Genomic DNA, 16,630 nt, shown 5'->3' with positions numbered 1-16,630 from the left:
GACCCCTTGCGCAGCCTGGCCTATTAGCGCCAGGCAGCGCTGAGGGGTGGATCTGGACTCCCATGGCGACGGGGAAGCCCTCCAGGAAATCCCGTTCTTTGAACGCGATTTTCTGATCGGAGCGGGTGGAGGGATGCCGCTGCACAGCGGCTATCATGTAGCGAGTCCTAGGCTCGCTACATGATGTAAAAAAAATAAAATTTTTAAAAAAACTGCTGTGCTGCCCCCTGGTGGTTTTTAATAGACCGACAGGAGGGTTAAATAAAAAGATGGGTTTTTCTGAGACTTCAGAGTCTCTTTAACCATTTGTTACAGAAATCTAACTTTAATGTCAAAGAAGCCTTAGAGTCTCCATGAAAGTCTTTAGTAGTACTTGATTCTCCAAGTACTTTTGAAGACAAGCGGTTCCATACTGCACATGCACAAGTGCAGACTCGCACGTTCGCAGGACAATGCCGCTCATCTTTGGAAGTACTCGGAGACCCAAGTACTTCCAAAGCATTTCCAAGGAGACCTGAAAAAGCAGCCAGTGGGGTTTTTTAATGGGGCCCAGCAGGGGAACAAGGAGACCGAGAGAGGACCAGGAAGGCTCTATAGGTAATACACATTTTACAACATCTGCCAGGGTATGCAAACTGATGAACACAACTGTATATATCAGCACAAAGTAAATGTTAGTGAATCAGGCCCAATATATGTTCTAACTTCACTATGACTCCACTGACTGCATGCTTTTCCAGGTACATGACTTTGAACTTCATTATGGCAGCTGCCCAATTGGCATTTTCAAAACAGTATGAGTTGAGTTGGCACCTTCCATATTCTTATCATTTTAATTTACTTGAAAAGCTTACCTGAATTAGGTAAATTTTGCAGAAAAAGATTTTATACTAGATACTGACAATAAATATCTAAATAAAGAAGCATGCACAATTAAAAGGAATTCCCACAGTATTTAACCACTTCCCAACTGAGGGGTTTTACCCCCTGACCACCAGAGCAATTTTCACCTTTCAGCGCTCCTTCCATTCATTCGTCTATAATTTTATCATTACTTATCGCAATGAAATGAACTATATCTTGTTTTTTTCGCCACCAATAAGGCTTTCTTTAGGTGGGACATTATGCCAAGAATAATTTTATTCTAAATGTGTTTTAATGGGAAAAAAGGAAAAAATGTGCGAAAAAATGTATTATTTTTCAGTTTTCGGCCTTTATAGTTTTTAAATAATGCATGCTACTGTAATTAAAACCCATTAAATGTATATGCCTATTTATCCCGGTTATAAAACCGTTTAAATTATGTCCCTATCACAATGTTTGCCGCCAATATTTTAGTTGGAAATAAAGGTGCATTTTTTTCAGTTTTGCGTCCATCCCTAATTACAAGCCCATAGTTTATAAAGTAACAGTGTTATACCCTCTTGACATAAATTTTTAAAAAGTTCAGTCCCTAAGGTAACTATTTATGTATTTTTTTTTAAATTGTAAATTTTTTATTTTTTTTTTAATTACAAAAAAAAAAATTGGGGAGTGTGGGAGGTAAGGAGTTAATTTTTTGTGTAAAACAAGTTTATTTGTGTGTAAAAAATGGTTAGGGTGTAGTTTTACTATTTGGTCACAAGATGGCAACATTACAAATTTGTTTCATGCGACCTGCAAGCGTCCTTCCGGACGCTTGCAGGAAGTAGAAAGAGGCTGGGACTTTGTTATTTTTTCACAATGATCGCGCTGCTCAGCCGAGCGGCAGCAGATCATTGCGGGGCTGAGATCAACGAACGGGAATGGATTTTCCCGTTCGTTGATCTCTGGGCGAGCGGGCGGCGGCGTGTTTACTAGCGGCGGGCGGCGTGTTTACAAGAGGGAGCGCGGACAGCGGCGGGAGTGCGCAGAGTACGGATTTCTCCGTCCCTGGGGGTGAAAGGATGGAAAAAGGGGCGGAGAAATCCATACGCGCGGGGGTAAAGTGGTTACAATATAAACTGTAGTCTGATTACAAAGGTATATATTTCATGAACAATGTATGAACATTTACTGGTATTTTACAGCAATACCTGCTTGCTAGGTTAAGTGATCACAAAGACAACCACCACAGTGTAGCTGTCTATTTTGTGCAAACAACCTCAATCTACAGGAATAATGTGTATGGTATACAACATATTGTTACACAAAAAAGGTATTATTTATATTATGTGCCCAGAAATTGAGTACCTTATTAAAAAAATGTAGCACAAAATAATGATAATAATAAAAAGAGAAAATGTATATAATTGTTCTGAAGTCAAAAGAAAAAAAATGTGTATTTAATGCTACCTAGCTCAAATGCAAGAACCAACGACGCGTAGAATGAGATTTAGATACATTATTGTATATCCCATAGCAAAGGTGTTAAAAAAAAGAGAGAAGATGAAGAAGAATTTCACAGCATAGGTGGCAAGATCAAAAATACCACAAATTTGTACAAAACAAAAACATAACCACTGAATATCATCCATATACAGTATACAGAATTGACATAAAGTTGAAAAGAGAAATTTATAAATTATTTATTTACCAAGTGTCAAAACAGAGAGCCATGTATAAAGTGGTGCACATAGGACTAGAATGTACTTAGAACATGCTAACATGAAACATCATGTAAACATAAATGTACTTTACTAAATTTGTGGTATGAACATTACTACAGTTACTAGTCAGGTCATTGACTGTAATAATACATGCAATCTGGTAAATATGTGATTACAAAGGGATTCATTGACTAATCTAGGAGCACAATTTAGGTGAGAATTTTGCACGAAGAAAAATGCACACCAGCACAAAACATAACAAAATACTGTACATACTGTAACAGAAGCTACAAATAGCTCACTCTTGATACCTGCACATTTTCTGTGCATACAAATGTGAGCCTTCCCTAATGAAGGAGTAGTAACCCAGGTTCTTACAAATGCTCATTGGTATAGCCACACACAGAAAAAAACGGGGTTTTATATGAAAAGTTCTCTATTTATTCTTCAATCTCAACATCTTCAAGGATTGCGGACCGGATGCACAATTACAATCTCAGAGTTCCAATTCACATCGCAAGACTGCCTGCCACGTGTTTCACCAGAAGGAGTGCTTGTCCTGGATGGCGGCTGCCGCCCGAGGTAACGACGCGGACCGTGTTCTCTCTACATGTATTAGATTGCGGCCCTTCAAATTTTCTGGTCCATAGCTGATGTTTGTATGCGATGTGCCTCTGAGGAAGCGGCTTTTGCCGTGAAACACGTGTCAGGCAGTGTTGCGATGTGAATTGAAACTCTGCATCCGGTCCGCAATCCTTGAAGACGTTGCGATTGAAGAATAAATAGAGAACTAGTCATATAAAACCCCGTTTTTTTCTGTGTGTGGATATTACAAGATTTAGGGGTGGAACGGAACTACCTATTTTATTGTATTGTTGGTGCAAATGCTCATTGGTGACTATGACATCCGGGGCAAACATTCTAGGCCTCATTACCCCACCTTACCAATGTTCAAATGCTCTCTGCCAAGAACGTCTCGCAATAGTGCAAACCAAGCGACCTTGCGGGGCTGTGAGCACAGCAGGGGGGAGAGCGGGCAATAGTGGAGTTACAACTCAACTTCCACAATCCCCGAACACAGCCTCTTTCTTCTTGCTGTCCCAGGCGCCCCTCGCGTTGGTAACAGCGCCCCCTGTGATGTTGTAACCGCATATTGTATGGGGCACCTACCTACAATAAAAAATGTCAGTTAAATATATATTAAATAAAAGACACACATAGTGATATTTGAGAAGTGAAATTACATTTATTGGATTTACAGAAAGTGCACAATAATTGTTTAAACTAAATTAGGAAGGTGCATAGATTTGGGCACCACAAAAAAGAAATGAAATCGATATTAAGTAGATCCTCCTTTTGCAAAAAATTACAGCTTCTAAACGCTTCCTGTAGGTTCCAATGAGAGTCTGGATTCTGCTTGAAGATATTTTGGACCATTCCTCTTTACAAAACATCTCTAGTTCATTCAGGTTTGATGGCTTCCGAGCATGGACCGCTCTCTTTAACTCACACCACAGATTTTCAATTATATTCAAGTCTGGGGACTGAGATCCAAAATGTTGTACTTGTTCCCTTTGCATGAATTCCTTATTGGATTTTGAGCAGTGTTTAGGGCCGTTGTCTTGTTGAAAGATCCTGCTCCGGTGCCGCTTCAGCTTTGTAACTGATTCCTGGACATTGGTCTCCAGAATCTGCTGATACTGAATGGAATCCATGCATCACTCAACTATGACAAGATTCCCAGTCCCTACACTGGCCACACAGCCCCAAAGCATGATGGAAGCACCACTATTATTTACTGTAGGTAGCAGGTGTTTTTCTTGGAATGCTGTGTTCTTTTTCCTCTATGCATAACGCCTATTTGTTATGCCCAAATAACTCAATTTTAGTTTCATCAGTCCACAGCACCTTATTTCAAAATGAAGCTGGCTTGTCCAAATGTGCTTTAGCATACCTCAAGCGTCTCTGTTTGTGCTGTGGGAAGAGAAAAGGCTTTCTCTGCATCACTCTTGCATACAGCATCTCCTTGTGTAAAGTGTGCCAAATGTTTGAACGATGTACAGTGACTCCATCTGCAGCAAGATGATGTTGTAGGTCTTTGGTGCTGGTCTGTGGGTTGACTCTGACTGTTCTCACCATTCGTCACTTCTGTGTATACGAGATTTTTCTTGGTCTGCCACTTCGAGCCTTAACTTGAACTGAGCCTGTGGTCTTTCATTTCCTCAATATGTTCCTAACTGTGGAAACAGACAACTGAAATCTCTGAGACAGCTTTCTGGATCCTTCCCCTAAACCATGATGGTGAACAACCTTTGTCTTCAGGTCATTTGAGAGTTGTTTTGAGACCCCCATGTTGCTACTCTTCAGAGAAAATTAAAAGAGGAAGGAGGGAAACTTACAATTAGACCCCCTTGATTGGATTCACTTGTGTATGTAGGTCAGGGGTTACTGAGCTTACCAAGCCAATTTGAGTTCCAATAATTAGTTCTAAAGGTTTTGGAATCAATAAAATGACAAATGTATGCACCTGCCTAATTTTGTTTAAACAATTATTGCGCACTTTCTGTAAATGCAATAAACTTCATTTTACTTCTCAAATACCAGTGTGTGTGTTTCCTATATGATATATTTAACTGACATTTTTTATCACAACAACCAACAATTTATACAGGAAAATCATGCCGATTAACAAGGTTGTCTAAACTTTTGCATCCCACTGTAGCTATCTAACCTACACTGGGGGCACATACCTATCTAACATATACTGGGGGCAATTATACTGGCTACCTATATTGGAGGCACCTACCTAGCTAACCTATACTAGGGCACCGACCTATCTAACCTATACTGGTGGCACCTACCTATCTAACCTATACTGGGGGCAATTATCCTGGCTATCTATACTCGAGGCACCTACCCAGCTAACCTATACTAGGGCAACAATACTGGCTACCTATACTGGAGGCACCTACCTGGCTAACCTATACTGGGGGAAACTATACTGGCTACCTATACTGAGGGCAACTAGACCTGGCTAACCTATACTGTGGGCACCTATTCCTGGCTCCACTGGGGGGAGGGGGGGGCGCAATTTATACACCCTCGCCCTGGGTGCAATTAAGCCTAGAAACTGCCCTAAGTACAGTTTCCAGAGTACAGTTCATCTGTTGTGAAGGCTGCCATTGCATTTTCTTGCATCAATGCTATATTTATATATCGAAATCTATCTAGTGAATATCGTTTTCCGCTCTCTGCTTCTACAGCAGAGATAGTTCATTTTCAGCACAGCTGTAGAAGACAAAGGAATGTAAACAAGATAATATCATCAGCTCATTGGATGCGGCCAGAAGCTGTCCACTGAAGCAAGGAGCTTTCCACTGAAGAATAAAGTGCCGTGTTTAACTGTTTGAATGCTGTTCTGCTACAATGTTTTTGTGGTAGTAGATGTTTTGCTTTTTTAGAGCAAAGAAAAAAATGTTGGGTTTCATACCACTTTAATAAATTAGCCCCTCTTTTTAAAATGTAATTTACTCTTAAAGTATATGAGGTTAAATGATGGCTAAGTCTCTTCATTGGGCATAAAGTGCACCAGCTGAGCCGTCTCATACACTTGCTATTGTAATCTTCTCAGTTAATCATTAAAATATATCAGAACACGCTATATTTTTGGTGTCCCTACCAATGGCTAACAAAGAGCAACACGCTACTATGAAAATATTTTGGGATTGTTGTGAAGATCATAATTTCTACTGCTAAGTTTTTTATGGATCTCAGAAGCTATAGGATATTGTTCGCCTAGCTTGATAACAGCACCGCTAACTAAATACTATTTTCAAGACATAATCTGTCAAACAGCCAGTATATTCAACCCTGTTGTGACAAACCCCCACAGATTATTTGTCAAGTGATTCTGAAAACCAAATATTTGCTTTTATTTAATTTGTATGCAAATCGGCACAAATGGGAGAGCAGAACAGCATCTGAGCTTGATACAGTTGTCATTTTAGATTCTACTAACACTCATTATTATGCATGCAGATGTTTCCTTTACACCTAACATCTGCCAATATTATCTAAACCCCAGGAAGTGGACAAATCTGTGAAAGTTTGCCTCTTTCAGTCTGTTATCTATTTCATGCACACTAATTCTGCACATCTGAGTCTGGGCAATTTCATCTCAAGAGCTTTAGACTAGTATGGAACACAAAGAAAGCCAATTTATAAAGGGATGACATGTGTCATGTTCAAGGTATGACTAGAGGGACCAAGAGATTGTTCTGCACATTGCTACTGTATGCGTAGGTGGAGCGCTCTGTACTCTGCTGACTGTATGTTACAAATTGAATGCATGACCTCTGCAAATAAGAACACAGTCATTGCAATAATTGCATTTATCTGGACATTCTAAAATATGAATTGACGTGCTAAGCTTGCATGCTCTCCAGCCATGCTGCCACATAGTCATATGAAAGTGCTCATTTTATTTGTCCTCTCCCTTATTTAAGGTGCTTTTTCACTAGTATTATCAGCATTATTTATTTATTTATATAGCGACGATATATTACGTTGCGCTGTACAGAGTATATATTGTTTTGTCACTAACTGTCCCTCAGAGGACAGTTAGCATCACTTCTTTTGTGTGGTCAGAGCCGAGAGACCCAGCATCATACTTTAGTTAAACCTGACTTAGGTCTGACCCATCTGCAGTGGAGCTTAAACAACTAGCAGTGGAACAAATTGTTTTCATCTCCTTCAATTCGAAGTTCCAGCACGTGGTTCCTTCCCTACTCCAATGATGACTATCCATATATTTTAATCTCATGTTTTAAAGACATTGGATTAGGAGTAGGACTACTCAGGTGTAACTTTTTGGTATGTTTATTACCTGGATATATTACCAATTTTTCATACAAACTATGTTTATGCAGTGTATATTAAAGGGCATCTGCCATGCAAAACTTGGACTGTAAAAAACTAGTTGGTTTCCAACTATCATCGTCAGTCTATTGGTTTATTCTCACGTTGGATAGTTAAGTTGCCTGTTAGCGGAGTTCCCGGCAATGACACTGGTGGAAGCTTTGCCTCTAACATAGGAGACTTGGGTTCAAATCTCGGCTTTTCCTATTTCAGTAAGCCAGCACCTATTCAGTAAGGAGTTCTTGGGCAAGATTCCCTAACACTGATACTGCCTACTGAGTGCGCTCTAGTGGCTGCCTCGCAAGCGCTTTGAGTCCAACTGGAGAGAAGCACTATACAAATACTGGAATTATTATCATTATCTTGAATATATACAGTAGTTACTATACAGTAGTTACCTTTACTTAGCAGTTCTGTGCATGTACTGTTTGCCACTGTTACACATCCTGTGTATCTTTTTTTTTTCATCAAGACATGTAATAAGCTAGTTGAGGAATAAAACTTAAAAGCACCAATCTATAACTTAATTCAATACCTATTTTATATTAATTATATCTTTAAAGACACCAGAGACTTGGACTACACAGCTTCCTGTTGCTCATTTACCAACATTCAGGAACCAATGCCTATTTTAAATACTAGACTAGATAAAGTACATGGAGGCTGGCATGTGCATTTCCTTCTACAAAATTCCCATTGCCTGGCTGTCCTGCCGGTTCTCTGACTCTAATACTTTAAGTCATAGACCCTGAACAAGCATGCAGATCACATGTCTATGACAAATCTGACAAGATTAGCTGCATGCTTGTTTCAGGTGTGTGATACAGACACTACTGATGTGCGAAAGATCAGCAGGACACCAGGCAACTGGTATTGTTTAAAAGAAAAATAAATATGGCAGCTTCCATAGGTCTCACACCTTGGTTCCTTTTAAAGGGGGATGGAAGTGTAACTAGAAAACTCTTGGTCATCCAAGAGATGAGTGGGGCAGAGGCGGTGTGTTGACGTGCTGAGAGGTGCGCTCTGACTCGCCCCCTCACCAGGAAGTGACTGGAGTACCGCCGCATGTGATGCGGCGGCGGTATGTTTGATTCTAGAGCCGACTACTACCCGGAGCAGAGTCGCAGCATGAGAGAGGGGGCGCCGGCTCATTAAAGGATTCAGACGGTGGTAGGAGGAGGAAGAGCGGCAACCTAAGAGATGGAAGGACGCTGATTACTGCAGGGTTTGGTGCAACTGGCCAAAGTACCTGCAGATCCTAGTCTGTTCGGGTGGTGGAAGGAGAGAGGTGGAGAGGTAATTGGAGATCACTATCTGGTGCAATTGGCCAGAAGGGAAACTTGGAGATGACTCGTGGGAGAAAAAGAGGAAAGAGTGATAGCAGTTCACAGACTGTGGATATACATGGCTTCATGGAGGTGAGATCCAAAGAATCTGCTGGAGGTGAGGAGGAGATGGAGGAATCACCTGCCGAGACCCCTGGTGCTTTCGGACAATCTGGGGATGAGTGTGTATAGATAAAAGATCCTGCAAGGAAAAGGAAAACGTTAGCAGGAGCAGGGACGGAGGAGGAGGAGGACTGGCAGGAACGGGTGAGATCTTTGCCAACTCTGTCTGATATGGAGAGTCTGATTGAGAGATTGGAAAAATTGTTCCATAAAGAAATGATGGATATTAAAAATGAAGTAATTAATATTGGTCAGAGGGTAGGGGCGGCAGAGGATAATGTGGAGAAGGTGGAGCAGACTGTGACTGATTTGTCTTCTTAAGTTAATCTGCATAATAAGAAGTATGATGAGTTAATGTCCCAATTGGATGACTATGAAAATCGGAGTCACAGACAAAATATTAAAATAAAAGGGGCTTTCTGAAAATGTTGCTGCAGCTGATTTAAAGGAGACTGTTCTGAAGATCTTTAATATGATTTCGAAAAATGACAGACCAATTGAGATTGATAGAGTGCATAGACAGTTAGGTTCTAAGAAAAATGATCGCAAGAAACCAAGAGATGTGATATGCAGGCTGTTGCGCTTTTCTGACAGGGAAGAGATCATGTTTAGAGCTAGAGAAATTGGCTCAGTTAATGTGGCTTAGGGCCCTTTTCCACCAGCGCTGGCTGAATCGCAAAAACGCAAACCGCTAGCGATTTTACAATCGCTACGGTTTGCTTTTTAACATGGGAATCGCGGTAGGTCATTTCCACTACCGCGATTCGTTTTTGCCGGGAATGCGCAGTGCATAGCATAGCAAAATCGCGGCCGCGAACGTCGGGGAATCGCCGGTAATTGCGATTCAGCAATCGCTAGCGTTCAGCGTGAACGCTAGCGATTGCTAGTGGAAAAGGGCCCTTAAAGTGTAATTGATTTGTATCCAGATCTTTCGTGGAGGACTTTGTCGATTAGAAGGACAGTGAAACCTTTATCGGAGGAGTTAAAAAAAAGCTGGTGCTAAATACAAGTGGGGTTTCCTGTTTACGTTTAAGTGCAGATTTGAACGGGAAGTCTGTGACTTTGAGGTCAAAGGATGATCTAAAAAAGTTTTGCGAGACTTTAAAGATACCTTTGGTAGAGTTTGAAGATTGGAGATGTGATGATTTCAATGTTTCTTTTTCCCAACAGGATAAATGGCAGAAGAAAAAATAAGCTTTTCCTTTTTACAGTAATGAAGCATATGAATACGTATTAGTTGATTAATATGTATGCGTTAGTTAGAGATAAAACTGGTGGGGGGGGGGGTGATGGGAGGGTGGCTGCTGAGTCTTCTCGGATCTCTTGTGGGAGGGTCTCTAGGGGTTGGGAGACTAGGAGAATGGGATTCTCTGGAAGGGGGTATCCTGAGGGGATAATTGGGGTTCTGTTTTGTTTTTTTGTGTATTTTTGGGTTATTCTTGGTTTATTTTTTGCTTTGTTTTTTCTCCTTCTGATTTCCTATAAGCAGATAGTGGAGGGTGGGGAAGATGTCTCGAGAAGGTGATAGTTTAAGAATTCTTTCCTATAATGTTAAAGGTTTGGGGTCTCCTGTTAAGAGAGGCAAATTGTGGATGGAGCTGCAGAGAATAAAGCCTCAGATACTTTTTTTGCAGGAGATGCATTTTTGGGGAGATAAGATACTGAGAATGCCCCTGTCTATGTTCGACAAATTTTTTTTTCAAATTCTACAATTAAAAAGGCTAAGGGGTTTGCGATAACGGTGGATAAGAAATTAGATGAGTTGGGTAGGTATATTTTTCTAAAGGGTGATTTATTGGGACAGATTTATACATTTGTGAATATCTATGCACCTAACGGAACACAGGCTACATTTTTTAGATCAGTCTTTGAACAATTGGAGAGTTTTAGGGAAGGGTGTTTGGTGTTTGGGGGGGATTGTAATTGGGTCTCTGATTCTAAGATGGATGTGTCATTGGGCACCAGGGCTTTTTCAGCAGTAGCTAATAAGGTCATTAGAAAGTTTGCATCTAATAGATGTGTGGAGAGTACTTTTCCCTTTTTTTCAGGGGTTCATAAGGTGTACACTAGGATAGATATATTATTTTTGAACCAATATTTTTTGGATAGAGTCAAAGGGGCCTATATAGGAAATATTACCATATCAGATCACGCTCCAGTATGGTTTGATTTGGATTTAATGGTGAGGAATAGAAGTTGGCATTGGAGACTCAATTGCAATCTTCTTGATGATGTGGAAATTAAAAATAAGATTAAAAATGCATTGGTTGAATATTTTGATATAAATGAAGTGGAGGGCATGGACAAGGGCATAATATGGCAAGCCCATAAGGCTGTGATAAGGAGAGTTTTCATTTCCTTGGGAGCCAAGAAAAAAAGAGAGTATAATGAGAAAATTGCGGCTTTATTATCAGAAATTAGAGTGCTGGAATTTGAACATAAGGTTTCATTGGATCAGGAGGCCCTGGGAAAATAAAACGGGGTAAGGAATAAGTTGTCTGAATTATTAGAAAATAGATTAAGAGAAAGGAATAAAACATTTTCTGCTAGATGGTTTGAGCATGCAAATAAAAGTGGAAAATGGACATAGGAAGAGTATGTATATACCAAAGATAAAAGATGGGGGAGGCGGTTTGGAGTTGCAGGCACAGAGAATTGCGAATATTTTTATTATTCTTCGTTGTATAATCTTCCTAGGAATGGATCAGGTAACTTTGACAGAGGGGTGTGGGTTATTTAGAAGAATCGGGTATGGTTAAAATATCGCAGTAAATAGAGATATAATGGAAGGGGAGATAACTGAAGATAAAGTGTCAGCAATGATTAAAGCCATGAAGTTGGGGAAGTCACCTGGGCCGGATGTTTTTTCTAAGCAATATTTCTCTACTTTTGGGGATGTGTTGGTTCCTCCTATGTGCAGGTTTTTTAATTCTCTTAAAGATGGTAAAATACTACCCACGGAAGTGTTAGAGGCGCATATTACTGTTATTTACAAGATTGGAAAAGATCAGGCCTTATGTCAGAGTTATAGGCCCATTTCATTGTTAAATTTGGACATAAAGGTTTTTGCAAAAATCTTGGAGGAAAGGATTAAGCCATGGTTAAGTTCAGTTATTAAAAGAGATCAGGTGCGGTTTGTGCCAGGGAGAGAAGGGAGGGATAATGTGGCAAGGGCAATGGCATTATTCGAATGGGCATTAGGGAGAGGTGTCCCGATGATGGTTTTGTCGACGGATGCTGAGAAGGCATTCGACAGGGTAGACTGGAATTTTATTAAGGGACGAGAGCGGGCATTGCTGCAACCAGACCGCAAGTAAAGTGTGTTGAGTACCACACAGAGTGGGAAGTGTATTATGCCAAGAGGGTCTCTACTGGAGTAGGACCCTCTGAATGTGAGTGCTGTTATCACATTTATGTACATCTATATCTGAATAAAGACTGCCTTAAGAATTTTCCACTGAGAGACCCCTTTTTTGATTTTTTCCTGTGCACTGTGTTGCACATCAGGAATACCTATATCCATGAAGTGGGATATCTGGAGGTGGAAGAGGCATTGGTGATCAGCTGCTGAGAAACATATAGCGCTGCTGAGTACTTTGATAGGTGTTGTTTATTGGTCTTGCATCACACTAGGTTGTATACTGAACCCGGGTTCTGCCCCTGTTGGGCTCAATATTGAGCCTACTGTGGGGTATTATATCTGACAGGAGCATTATGTCATTATACAATATATTGCATTTAGAGTGATTGTTTCATATGCAGCAGGGATCATGTTGGAATATTTGCTTGTTATTTAAATGGTTTTATTCTTTATTGAATCATCAATATTGTGATTATTATTATACCTAATGTTGAATAAAGATTTTTGTTATACTTTTTCAAATTTTGCTGTGGGAGGTGCTATTTTTTAAGGGCTTTCTTCTTCTACCATATAAAAGATTGTTCCCTATCCAATCATTATGTGATCAGAGAGGCACACATGACACACACAGGTTTTTTATCGATTTCAGCATAAAATCTTTGATACTCCATGTGTCACCTGTCTGCTGTGTGGTCCCGGACTCTGTTTCTGCCCACTGGCTGCTCTGTCTTCTTCATTTCTGTGTCACTGGGCACCTGTGGGATGTAATGCAGGAGACTGACACTAGGGGCACTGTGACCACTAGAGGTCTCTAGTATTTAGCCCCGTCACTACATCACACAGGCACCCGGGGACACACAATGGAAGAAGACAGAGCAGCCACCAGGGAGAAGCAGAGACTGGGACAGTGTGGTAGACAAGTGAGAATAGCATCGTCGGTCTTCAAATTGAACACTGCTTACGACATGCTCCCGATCCTCCCCTGATTGTCCAAAATTGTCCAGACTGATTGACCTAATCAAGAGATTTTGGCAAGAAATCAATTGATCAGTCGATTTATCAGGCCAAATGTTGCACAGATTTCTCACGGATTCAATCAGATCGATCGCATTTGCGGTATATCGATGGGAGAAACTGATGAGTGTATATCCATCTTAAGACACTATTTAAATTAAAGAGGTAGAGATTTAATATTAATTATCCTCTATAATAAGATCCCTGTGTCCCTGCATCCTCTCCTGTCCCTGTGTCCGTGCATTTGCGCAACTGTGCATGTGTGGCACACGGGTGGACATTGGAGAGCAGGAGGGCGGGTGCAGGGAGAGCGCACGCAGCCGTGCCTGCTTGAGGCAGGGAGCGCGGCATGCAGCATGGGCAAGGTGGTGGTGAGGGGGGTGGCAGCTGAGCCCTAGCGCCCGTTTTAAACGGGTGGGCCTACACCTAGTTATTTATAAACTTAACTTCTTCCCACACACATACAACCACACACACATACAATTGGAGCATGTTTGTTTTTTTGAGGGGGAAGAGGGTACTGTTTATGTGAACCAAAGCCAGCTTTTTTTAGACTTGTATTTGCATTTATTTATTTTACATGGCAAAAATTGCTAATGTGTAGTCTGCGAGCTTTGATAAAGAGGGCCTGTATATGTCAGTGTTTAATGAGCAGTAATCTTAATTTTAGTCTTACAAGAAGCAGACAAGAAGAAAATCTGTAAAATTTAAATTATGCCATATGGAAAACATTAACTAAAATCATTGCTTAAACCTGAATGCATTTAACTTTTTCAGAGATTGAATTTTTAATATAAAATGTTAGTATCCCTGATTGTTCCTCTGAAATGTCATTTTAAGATCGGCTTTATATAATGAAAAAAGTTCAAATGTCACAAGAAAAGTGGTGTGAGAAGAATTAATGAGAAGCCGAGTCAATGGGAATCTCTAATACCGTTCCCTGTAATATACTGCTAAATGATAATTTTAACAATAAATTAATAAAATAAAATAGAAATCTGTATAATTTACTGAAGACTTCCCAGCAGCTTCACACGAAAGATATTGGAATAGTTAATTGCACTTCATTTATGCCTATCAATATGCATAGTCCCTTATAATTTCAGATTGATATGCCATATGTATTTATCACTCAGTCATTATGCTACTGGAGTTTCAAAAATTGTATTTAGATACTAGTATATGCATGCTATAACACATTGTTTTAACATCTACATTCTGTATACCTGAAATATACATTAAACCACACCTGAACTGAGAGGGATATTTATTTCCTTTTAAACAATACAGATTGCCTGGCTGTCCCGCTGTGCCTCTGTCTCTATTACTCTAAAGGCCCATACACATACCTGACTTCAAGGACAACTGTAGCAAGAGGGACATGGAAGCTGCCATATTTACAGTGGGATGCGAAAGTTTGGGCAACCTTGTTAATCGTCATGTTACGATAAAAAAATTCTGTTAAATATATCATATAGGCGACACAGACAGTGAGATTTGAGAAGTGAAATGAAGTCCATTTAATTTACAGAAAGTGCGCAATAATTGTTAAAATAAAATTAGGCAGGTGCATACATTTAGGCACTGTTGTCATTTTATTGATTCCAAAACCTTTTGTGATCCAACTAATTATTGGATCACACATTGGCTTGGTAAGCTCAGTGCGGGCCAGTAAAAAAGGGTGCATATGGCTAATGGACAAAAAGGGCGCCGCCATAGACTGCAATGCAATATATCGGCTATTGGGCGCCCGACAGGTAAAAGGGCGCCTGAGAAATAGCGGTTACAGGGATCGTGTTAACAAAAGTTTTCGTTTACAGAATAAGGTTTATTAATACCGTTTACAAGTACGTTTTAACTTTGTGGTTTACTTATTTTTTCGTTTTTAAATTTTGCTTATAGGAGCTTTTATTTATTTTTCAGTTTTTAAATTTCGCTTTCAGTGCTGTAACAAGTTAATTATCGTTTTCACTTATTTTATCATTTAAAATTTGTTTTCATACGTATAATGCTTAAATATAGTTTTCAACCTTGTTCTATTGGAAATACGTCGCTTTTGGTATTAACTTTGTTTTTTACACTTATAATGCGTTGATTATAGTTTTCTTATATATCGCTTTTAATATTACCGTTATTTTAAGATTTTTAATGCGTATGTGATTGTAAGGCTATCTATTCTATTATTTTTTTATATATATATATATACCTTTTTCTATTTACCTTTTTCTATTTATAATATTATTCATGTGTACGTGATTTATTCTATTACAACTATATAAATTATTCTATTCGTGTTATTTATAGTGAAGTATTTTAAGGATTAAATATATTATTATTTATATTTGTGTAAGGGTGTTTGTGCAGTGGGGAAGGAAAGGGTTAGGCATGACCAGGGGGATGGTTAGGGTTAGGCACGACTAGGGGGATGGTTAGAGTTAGGCACCACCAGGGGAGATTTAGAGTTAGGCACCACCAGGGAGGTCTTAGGATTAGGCACCACCAGGGGGGTGTTAGGCACCACCAAGGGGGTGGTTAGGGTTAGGCACCACCAGGGGGATGGTTAGGGTTAGGCACCACCAGGGGGGTAGTTAGGGTTAGGCACCACCAGAGGGGTGGTTAGGGTTAGGCACCACCTGGGGGGTTGTTAGGGTTAGGTACCACCAGGGGGGTGGTTAGGGTTAGGCACCACCAGGGAGGTCTAGGGGTTAGGGATAGGTACAGGGAGGGTTCTGTGTGAGAGTAGGGATAGGTATAGTTACAGTACAATATACACCACCAGGGGGGTGGTTAGGGTTAGGCACCACCAGGGGGGGTGGTTAGGGTTAGGCACCATCGGGGGGGGTGGTTAGGGTTAGGCACCACCAGGGGGGGTGGTTAGGGTTAGGCACTACCAGGGGGTGGTTAGGGTTAGGCACCACCGGGGGGGTCTTAGGGTTAGGCACCACCAGAGGGGTCTTTGGATTAGGCACCGCCGGGGAAGTGGTTAGGGTTTCGCACCACTAGGGGGGTCTAGGGGTAAGGGATAGGTACAGGGAGGGTTCTGTGTGAGAGTTAGAGGCCTGCACGGGTCCACTTTTTCATACCCGCACCCGACTAGCACCCGCGACCCGCTACCCGCACCTGACCCGCGACCCGCTTTCTGGTGAATTTGATACCTGCAACCCGAACCGCACCTGCAGAACCGCTACCCGCACCCGACCCACGACCCGCAGGCCCGCTACCCACGACCCGCTTTTTTACATTTTCTTCTAAAGTGCACATTTAAAGTAACATTAAGCTGTAAAGTTAATAAAACCTATCTTTATACACAAACCAAAGCTAAA

This window comes from Hyperolius riggenbachi, chromosome 1 (assembly GCF_040937935.1).
Source record: "Hyperolius riggenbachi isolate aHypRig1 chromosome 1, aHypRig1.pri, whole genome shotgun sequence".
Lineage (NCBI taxonomy): Eukaryota > Metazoa > Chordata > Amphibia > Anura > Hyperoliidae > Hyperolius > Hyperolius riggenbachi.
The sequence above is the reverse complement of the archived record's forward strand: the minus strand, read 5'-3'. Positions refer to the sequence as shown.